The sequence below is a fragment of the Arachis ipaensis genome, chromosome B07, assembly GCF_000816755.2.
Source record: "Arachis ipaensis cultivar K30076 chromosome B07, Araip1.1, whole genome shotgun sequence".
Taxonomy (NCBI): Eukaryota; Viridiplantae; Streptophyta; class Magnoliopsida; order Fabales; family Fabaceae; genus Arachis; species Arachis ipaensis.
Genome location: NC_029791.2, coordinates 37,524,740 through 37,534,416, shown reverse-complemented (window position 1 = coordinate 37,534,416; position 9,677 = coordinate 37,524,740).

Here is a 9,677-nt window from a genome sequence, read left to right as displayed (position 1 = left end):
TTGGGTGGTCCATAAGTGACCTTAAGGGCATTAGCCCAGCAAGATGCATGCACAAAATCCTATTGGAGGATGATGCCAAGCCAGTGGTTCAACCACAGAGGCGGCTAAATCCAGCCATGAAGGAAGTGGTGCCGAAAGAGGTCACTAAGTTACTAGAGGCTGGGATTATTTATCCTATTTCTGATAGCCCCTGGGTGAGCCCTGTCCAAGTTGTCCCCAAGAAGGAAGGCATGACAGTGGTTCATAATGAAAAGAATGAATTGGTTCCCACAAGAACAGTTACAAGGTGGCGTATGTGTATTGACTACAGAAGGCTCAATACAGCCACCAGAAAGGATCATTTTTCTTTACCATTCATAGACCAAATGCTAGAGAGACTAGCAGGCCATGAATACTACTACTTTTTGGATGGCTATTCAGGCTACAACCAAATTGCAGTGAATCCTCAAGACTAAGAGAAAACAGTATTCACATGTCCATCTGGAGTATTTGCTTACAGAAGAATGCCTTTTGGTCTATGCAATGCACCTGCAACCTTTCAGAGGTGCATGCTCTCTATCTTCTCTGATATGGTAGAGAAGTTCCTGGAAGTCGTCATGAATGACTTCTCAGTATTTGGAGACTCATTTAGCTCCTGTCTTGATCATCTAGCACTTGTCTTGAAAAGGTGCCAAGAGACTAACCTGGTCTTAAACTGGGAAAAATTTCACTTTATGGTGACTGAAGGAATTGTCCTTGGGCACAAAATTTCAAGCAAGGGGATAGAGGTGGATCAAGCCAAGGTAGAGGTAATTGAGAAATTACCACCACCTGCCAATGTTAAGGCAATCAGAAGCTTTCTAGGGCATGCAGGATTCTATAGGAGGTTCATAAAGGATTTTTCAAAAATTGCAAAACCTCTCAGCAACCTATTAGCTGCTGACATGCCATTTGTGTTTGACACAGAGTGTCTGCAGGCGTTTGAGACCCTGAAAGCCAAGCTGGTCACAGCACCAGTCATCTCTGCACTTGACTGGACAGTACCATTCAAATTAATGTGTGATGCCAGTGACCATGCCATTGGTGCAGTGTTGGGACAAAGGCATAACAAGCTTCTGCACGTTATTTACTATGCCAGTTGTGTTCTAAATGATGCACAGAAGAATTACACAACCACAGAAAAGGAGTTAGTTGCAGTAGTTTATGCCATTGACAAGTTTAGATCCTATTTATTAGGTTCAAAAGTGATAGTGTATACTGACCATGCTGCTCTTAAATATCTACTCACAAAGCAGGATTCAAAACCCAGGCTCATAAGATGGGTGTTGCTTCTGCAAGAGTTTGATATAGAAATAAGAGACAGAAAAGGGACAGAGAACCAGGTAGCTGATCACCTGTCCCGGATAGAACCAGTAGCAGGGGCGTCCCTCCCTCCTACTGAGATCTCTGAGACCTTTCTAGATGAGCAACTTTTTGCCATTCAGGAAGTACCATGGTTTGCAGACATTGCAAATTATAAAGCTGTGAGGTTCATACCCCAGGAGTACAGCAGGTTGCAAAAGAAAAAACTAATTTCTGATGCAAAGTACTACTTATGGGATGAACCATATCTCTTTAAGAGATGCGTAGACGGAATGATCTGCAGATGTGTCCCTAGAGAGGAGACACAGAAGATCCTGTGGCATTGCCATGGATCACAGTATGGAGGACATTTCGGAAGTGAGCGAACAGCCACTAAAGTCCTCCAATGTGGCTTCTATTGGCCTACTCTCTATAGAGATGCCCGAGAGTTTGTGCCTAACTGTGACAGTTGCCAAAGAGCTGGTAACTTGCCTCATGGTTATGCCATGCCTCAACAAGGGATCTTAGAGATTGAGTTGTTTGATGTATGGGGTATTGACTTCATGGGTCCTTTCCCACCATCATACTCAAACACTTACATTCTGGTGGCAGTAGACTACGTATCTAAATGGGTGGAGGCAATTGCCATAGCCACTAATGATACCAAGACTGTGCAGAAGTTCCTCCAGAAACATATTTTCAGCAGATTTGGTGTTCCCAGAGTACTAATCAGTGATGGGGCACCCATTTCTGTAATAAACATATTTAATCTGCTATGATTCGATATGGAATTAGCCACAAAGTAGCAACTCCGTATCATCCACAGATAAATGGGTAGGCTGAAGTCTCTAATAAAGAACTAAAGAGAATCCTGGAACGGACTGTAATTGCCCGTAGAAAGGATTGGGCAAAGAGCTTGGATGATGCTCTGTGGGCATACAGAACAGCATTCAAGACTCCTATAGGAACCTCTCCATACCAGCTTGTGTATGGCAAGGCCTATCATCTGCCCGTGGAACTGGAACATAAAGCCTACTGGGCAACCAGATTCCTAAACCTGGATGCTAAGTTAACTGGTGAGAAAAGATTGCTCTAGCTAAATGAGCTAGAGGAGTTCAGACTCAATGCTTTTGAAAATGCAAAAATTTATAAGGAAAAAACAAAAAAGTGGCATGACAAAAAATTGTCATCCAGAGTCTTTGAGCCATGATAAAAAGATCTGCTGTTCAACTCTAGGCTCAGATTATTCCCCGGGAAATTAAAATCCCGGTGGAGGAGACCATATGTGATTACAGGAGTGTCACCATATGGATATGTTGAGCTTCAAGATATTGATTCTGACAAAAAGTTCATTGTTAATGGATAGAGAATCAAACATTATCTTGAAAGCAATTTTGAGCAAGAATGCTCAAAACTGAGACTAGAATAAAGCTCAGTCAAGGTCCAGCTAAAGACAATAAAGAAGCGCTTATTGGGAGGCAACCCAATGTTCTTTAATCATATATATTTATTTTCCATTGTTATTTTATATTTTTCTTTAGGTTGATGATCATGTGGAGTCACAAAAACAACTAAAAAAGCAAAAACAGAATGAAAAATGGCATTAAAAATAGCACACCCTAGAGGAGGAGCTTACTGGCGTTCAAACGCCAGTAAGAGCAGCAGAATGGGCGTTAAACGCCCAGTCTGGCACCATTCTGGGCGTTTAACGCCAGAAATGGGCACCAAACTGGCGTTTAACGCCAGAAAAGGGCAAGAAGCTGGCGTTAAACGTCAGAAATGGGCAGCAACCTGGCGTTGAACGCCAGGATTGGCAGCAAAGGGCATTTTGCAAGCCTAATTGGTGTAGGGATGAGAAATCCTTGACACCTCAGGATCTGTGTACCCCACAGGATCCCCATCAACCTCAACTCACTCTCTCTCTTCTTCACACCTTTTCATAATGCTCTTCCCCAAATACCCTTCACCAATCCACATCCATCCATCATAAACCCCACCTACCTCACCATTCAAATTCAAACCACTTTCCCTCCCAAACTTCTCCCCCTTGACCGAAACACTAACCCCCCTCCATCTCCTCTATTTATTATTCCTCTACTCTCTTCCTTCTTCTTTTGCTCGAGGACGAGCAAACCTTCTAAGTTTGGTGTGGTAAAAGCATTGCTTTTTGTTTTTCCATAACCATTTATGGCACCTAAGGCCGGAGAAACCTCTAGAAAGAGGAAAGGGAAGGCAAAAGCTTCCACCTCTGAGTCATGGGAGATGGAGAGATTCAACTCAAGGGATGCTTTTTCTCCACAAAATTATTGGGAGCAAATTAACACCTCCCTAGGAAAATTAAGTTCCAATATGGGATAACTAAGGGTGAAACACCAAGAGCATTCTATCCTCCTCCATGAAATTAGAGAAGATCAAAGAATCATGAGAGAGGAGCAACAAAGGCAAGGAAGAGACATTGAGGAGCTCAAGCACTCCATAAGATCTTCAAGAGGAAGAATTAGCCGCCATCACTAAGGTGGACCCGTTCTTTAATTTCCTTGTTCTTTATTTTCTGTTTTCGAATTTTTATGCTTTATGTTTATCTATGTTTGTGTTTTTATTACATGAGCATTAGTGTCTTAGTGTCTATGCCTTAAAGCTATAAATGTCCTATGAATCCATCATCTTTCTTAAATAAAAAGTGTTTTAATTACAAAAAGAAAAAGAAGTACATGAATTTCGAATTTTAAAACAGATTAATTATTTTGATGTGGTGGCAATATTATTTGTTTTCTGAATGAATGCTAGAACAGTGCATATTTTTTGAATTTGTTGTTCATGAATGTTAAAATTGTTGGCTCTTGAAAGAATAATGGAAAAGGAGAAATGTTGTTGATAATCTGAAAAATCATAAAAATGATTCTTGAAGCAAGAAAAAGCAGTGAATAGCTTGCAGGAAAAAAATGGTGAAAAAAAAAAGAAGAGAGAAAAAAAAAAAAGAGAAAAAGCAAGCAGAAAAAGCCAATAGCCCTTTAAACCAAAGTCAAGGGTAAAATAAAAAAGGATCCAAGGGTTTGAGCATCAGTGGATAGGAGGGCCCACAGGAATAAAATCCTGGCCTAAGCGGCTAAACCAAGCTGTCCCTAACCATGTGCTTGTGGCGTGAAGGTGTCAAGTGAACATATTCTTTCTTTTTATCCTATTTGATTTTTAGTTGCTAGGGGACAAGCAACAATTTAAGTTTGGTGTTGTGATGAGCGGATAATTTATACGCTTTTTGGCACTATTTTTAGTATGTTTTTAGTATATTTTAGTTAGTTTTTATTATATTTTTATTAGTTTTTATTTAAAATTCACTTTTCTGGACTTTACTATGAGTTTGTGTATTTTTCTGTGATTTCAGGTATTTTCTGGCTGAAATTGAGAGACCTGAGCAAAAATCTGATTCAGAGGCTAAAAAAGGACTGCAGATGTTATTGGATTCTGACCTCCCTGCACTCGAAGTGGATTTTCTGGAGCTACAGAAGCTCAATTGGCGCTCTCTCAATTGCGTTGGAAAGTAGACATTCTGGGCTTTCCAGCAATATATAATAGTGCATACTTTGCCTGAGATTTGATGGCCCAAATAGGCGTCCCAAGTCAGCTCAAGAATTTTGGCGTTTAACGCCAGAACTGGCACAAAAGCTGTAGTTAAACGCCCAAACTAGCACAAAAGCTGGCGTTTAACTCCAAGAAAAGTCTCTACATATGAAAGCTTCAATGCTCAGCCCAATCACACACCAAGTGGGCCCCGGAAGTGGATTTTTACACTAAACACCCTAGCTTACTCATTTTCTGTAACCCTAGGTCACTAGTTTACTATAAAAACTACTTTTAGTGATTCATCTTGTACCTCATGACACTTTACACGTTTCATATTGTATCTTCTATGGCATGAGTCTCTAAACCCCATTGTTGGGGGTGAGGAGCTCTGCTGTTCTTCATGAATTAATGCAATTACTACTGTTTTCCATTCTATCACGCTTGCTTCTATTCTAAGATATTCATTCGCACTTCAACCTGATGAATGTGATGATCCGTGACAATCATCATCATTCTCACCTATGAACGCATGCCTGACAACCTCCTCCATTCTATATGCAATCAAGCTTAAATGTGTATCTCTTGGGTTTCTAATCTAAGATTGGAACCTTCGTGGTATAGGTTAGAATTATTGGCGGCCATTCCTGAGATCCGAAATGTCTGAACTTTGTCTGTGGTATTCTGAGTAGGATCTGGGAAGGGATGACTGTGACGAGCTTCAAACTCACGAGTGTTGGGCGTAGTGACATACGCAAAAGGATCAATGGATCCTATTCCGACATGATCGAGAACTGACAGATGATTAGCCGTGCGGTGACAGCGCATTTGGAACATTTTCACTGAGAGGACGGGAAGTAGCCATTGACAACGGTGATGCCCAACTTAAAGCTTGCCATGGAAGTAGCCTTGCGTGCATGAAGAAGAACATAGTAGGAAAGCAGAGATTCAGAAGACAAAGCATCTCCAAAGCCTCAACTTGTTCTTCATTACTGCATAACAAGTACTTATTTCATGTTTTTTTAATTTTTACAATTAAATCTGAGAATTATTGATATCCTGACTAAGAGTTACAAGATAACCATAGCTTGCTTCAAGTCGACAATCTCCGTGGGATCGACCCTTACTTACGTAAGGTATTACTTGGACGACCCAGTGCACTTGCTGGTTAGTTGTGCGGAGTTGCAAAAGTGTGATTGTAATTTCGTGCACCAACCAGCTTAGCTTTCAGGGTTTTAAACGCTTGCAGACACTCTGTGTCAAATACAAATGGCGTGTCAGCAGCTAGCAGATTGCTCAGAGGTTTTGCAATTTTTGAAAAATCCTTTATAAACCTCTTGTAGAATCCTGCATGTCCCAGAAAGCTTCTGATTGCCTTTACATTGGCAGGTGGTGGTAATTTTTCAATTACTTCCACTTTAGCTTGATCCACCTCTATTCCCTTGTTTGAAATTTTATGCCCAAGGACAATTTCTTCAGTCACCATGAAGTGACATTTTTCCCAGTTTAAATCTAGGTTGGTCTCTTGGCATCTTTTCATAACAAGTGCTAAATGGTCAAGACAGGAGCTGAATGAGTCTCCAAATACTGAAAAGTCATCCATGAAGACTTCTAGATATTTTTCCACCATATCAGAGAAAATAAAGAGCATGCATCTCTGAAAGGTTGCAGGTGCATTGCACAGACCAAAAGGCATCCTTCTGTAGGCAAATACTCTAGAAGGACATGTGAATGCTGTTTTCTCTTGGTCCTGAGGATCCACTGTAATTTGGTTGTAACCTGAATAGCCATCCAAAAAGCAGTAATATTCATGACCTGCTAGTCTCTCTAGCATCTGGTCTATGAATGGTAAAGGAAAGTGATCCTTTCGGGTGGCTGTATTGAGCCTTCTGTAGTCAATACACATACGCAACCCTGTAACTGTTCTTATAGGAACCAGTTCATTCTTTTCATTATGAACCACTGTCATGCCTCCTTTCTTGGGGACAACGTGGACAGGGTTCACCCAGGGGCTATCAGAAATAGGATAAATAATCCCAGCCTCTAGTAACTTAGTGACCTCTTTCTGCACCACTTCCTTCATGGCTTGAACCACTGGCTTGGCATCATCCTCCAATAGGATCTTGTGCATGCATCTTGCTGGGATAATGCCCTTAAGGTCACTTATGGACCATCCAAGAGCTGTCTTGTGTGTCCTTAGCACTTGAATTAGTGCTTTCTCTTCCTGTGGATTTAAAGCAGAGCTTATGATCACTGGAAAAGTGTCACCCTCTCCCAGAAATGCATATTTCAGGGATGGTAGTAGTGGTTTGAGCTCGGGTTTAGGAGGTTTCTCTTCTTCCTGAGGGATTTTCAGAGGTTCTTTTATTTCCTCTGATTCAAGACTTTCAGTCATATTGACCTCTTCCACCAGGGAGTCAATAATATCAACGCTCATCCAGTCATTTGACGTGTCTGGATGCTGCATAGCTTTGACAACATTTAACTTGAACTCATCCTCATTGACTCTCAGGATCACTTCCCCTTTTTGGACATCAATGAGAGTTCGTCCAGTTGCTAGGAAAGGTCTTCCTAGAATTAGAGTTGCACTCTTGTGCTCCTCTATTTCCAACACTACAAAGTCAGTGGGAAAGGCAAATGGCCCAACCTTGACAATCATATCCTCAATTATGCCTGATGGGTATTTAATGGAGCCATCAGCAAGTTGAAGACATATCCGGGTTTGTTTGATCTCTTCAGTCAAGCCAAGCTTTCTGATGGTAGATGCAGGTATTAGATTGATACTTGCTCCAAGGTCACATAGAGCTGTCTTGGTACAAGCACCCTCTAATGTGCATGGTATCATAAAGCTCCCTGGATCTTGAAGCTTCTCTGGTAAGCTTTTCAGAATGACTGCACTGCATTCTTCAGTGAGAAACACATTTTTAGTTTCTCTCCAATCCTTCTTATGACTTAAGATCTCTTTCATGAACTTAGCATAAGAGGGTATTTGCTCAAGTACCTCTGCAAATGGGATCTTTATCTCAAGACTCCTGAGATAGTCTGCAAAGCGGGCAAATTATTTATCCTGCTCCGCTTGGCGGAGTTTCTGAGGATAAGGCATCTTGGCTTTATATTCTTCAACCTTAGTTGCTGCAGGTTTATTCCCTACAGAGGTGGTTGGAGAAGCCTTCTTAGAGGGGTTACTATCAGCACTTGCAGGTGTCTGATCCTTCATTGGCATTTGAACGCCAAGATTGGGTGCTGGATGGGCGTTTAACGCCAGCTTCCCACCCTTTTCTGGCGTTTGAACGCCAGAACTAGGCAGGGAATGGGCGTTTAACACCAACTTTTCTCCCTTTTCTAGCGTTTGAACGCCAGAATTATTCCTCTCTAGGCTCTTGCTGTCCTCAGAGGGATTTTGGGTAGTGATTTGGTCATCCTCTGTCAGTTGTTCCTTTCTTGGATTTCTGCTATTTTGAGCTGATTTATTCAATGTCTTTCCGCTCCTTAATTGGACAGCTTGGCATTCTTCTGTTATCTGTTTAGATAGCTGCTGTCTTGTCTGATTCAATTGTGCTTCCATATTCTTGTTAGCATTTTTAGTGTCTTGGAGCATCTCGTTAAATTCTGCTAATTATTTTGTCATAAGAAGTAATTGTTGATTAAGCTCAATAATCTGTTCTTGAGGATTAGGGTCAGTTGTTACTGCCCTAGCTTCTTCCTTTATGGAGGACTCACTGCTAGAGTACAAGTGTTGATTTCTAGCAACCGTATCTATAAGTTCTTGAGCCTCTTCAATCGTCTTTCTCATGTGTTTAGATCCACCAGCTGAGTAGTCTAAAGACATTTGAGATCTTTCTATAAGCCCATAGTAGAAGATGTCTAACTGTACCCACTTTGAAAACATTTCAGAGGGGCATTTCCTTAGCATCCCTCTGTACCTCTCCCAGGCATTATAAAGGGATTCATGATCCTCTTGTTTAAAGCCTTGGATGTCCAGTCTCAGCTGTGTCATCCTTTTTGGAGGTTAAAATTGATTCAGAAATTTGTCTGATAACTGTCTCCATGTTTTTATGCTTGCTGTGGGTTGGTTATTTAACCACCTCTTACCTTGATCTTTTACAGCAAATGAAAACAGTAATAATCTGTAGACATCCTGATCCACTTCTTTATCACGTACTGTGTCAGCAATTTGTAAGAACTGTGCCAGAAACTCAGTAGGTTCTTCCTGTGGAAGACCGAAATACTGGCAATTTTGCTGCACCATGATAATGGGCTGAGGATTTAGCTCAAAACTGCTTGCCTTGATGGGAGGTATACAAATGCTACTCCCATATGCAGCTGTAATGGGGTTAGCATATGACCCCAGAGTCCTTTTGAACTGTTCACTTCCACTTAGGTCCATGATGGAGAAAGGGAGATGATGTGGATTGCAAATAAAATATATTTTTGTTTTTATTTTATTTTAATTAAAATTAACCGAACAAAAGTTTAGAAAAATTAAAGAAGTTAGTATAGAAAAGTTATTATAGAAAAAAAATTATTTAACGTTAGTATAGAAGAGTTAGTATAGAAAAGTTTTATTAAAAGTTAGTATAAGAAAACTAACGATTAAAGGTTTTAGAAAAATTGATTAATTAATTAAATCAAAAGTTAAACGAAAATAAAGTAAAAGAAGATTAAAAGCTTTTGGTATGGGTCTTAAAAAGTTTAGAAAAATTAATTAATCGGTAAAATCGTAAGTTTAATAAATAGAAAAATGAAAAAGAGAACTAAAAACTTTGAAAATAAAATAAAAAAATAAATAAAGTAAAATA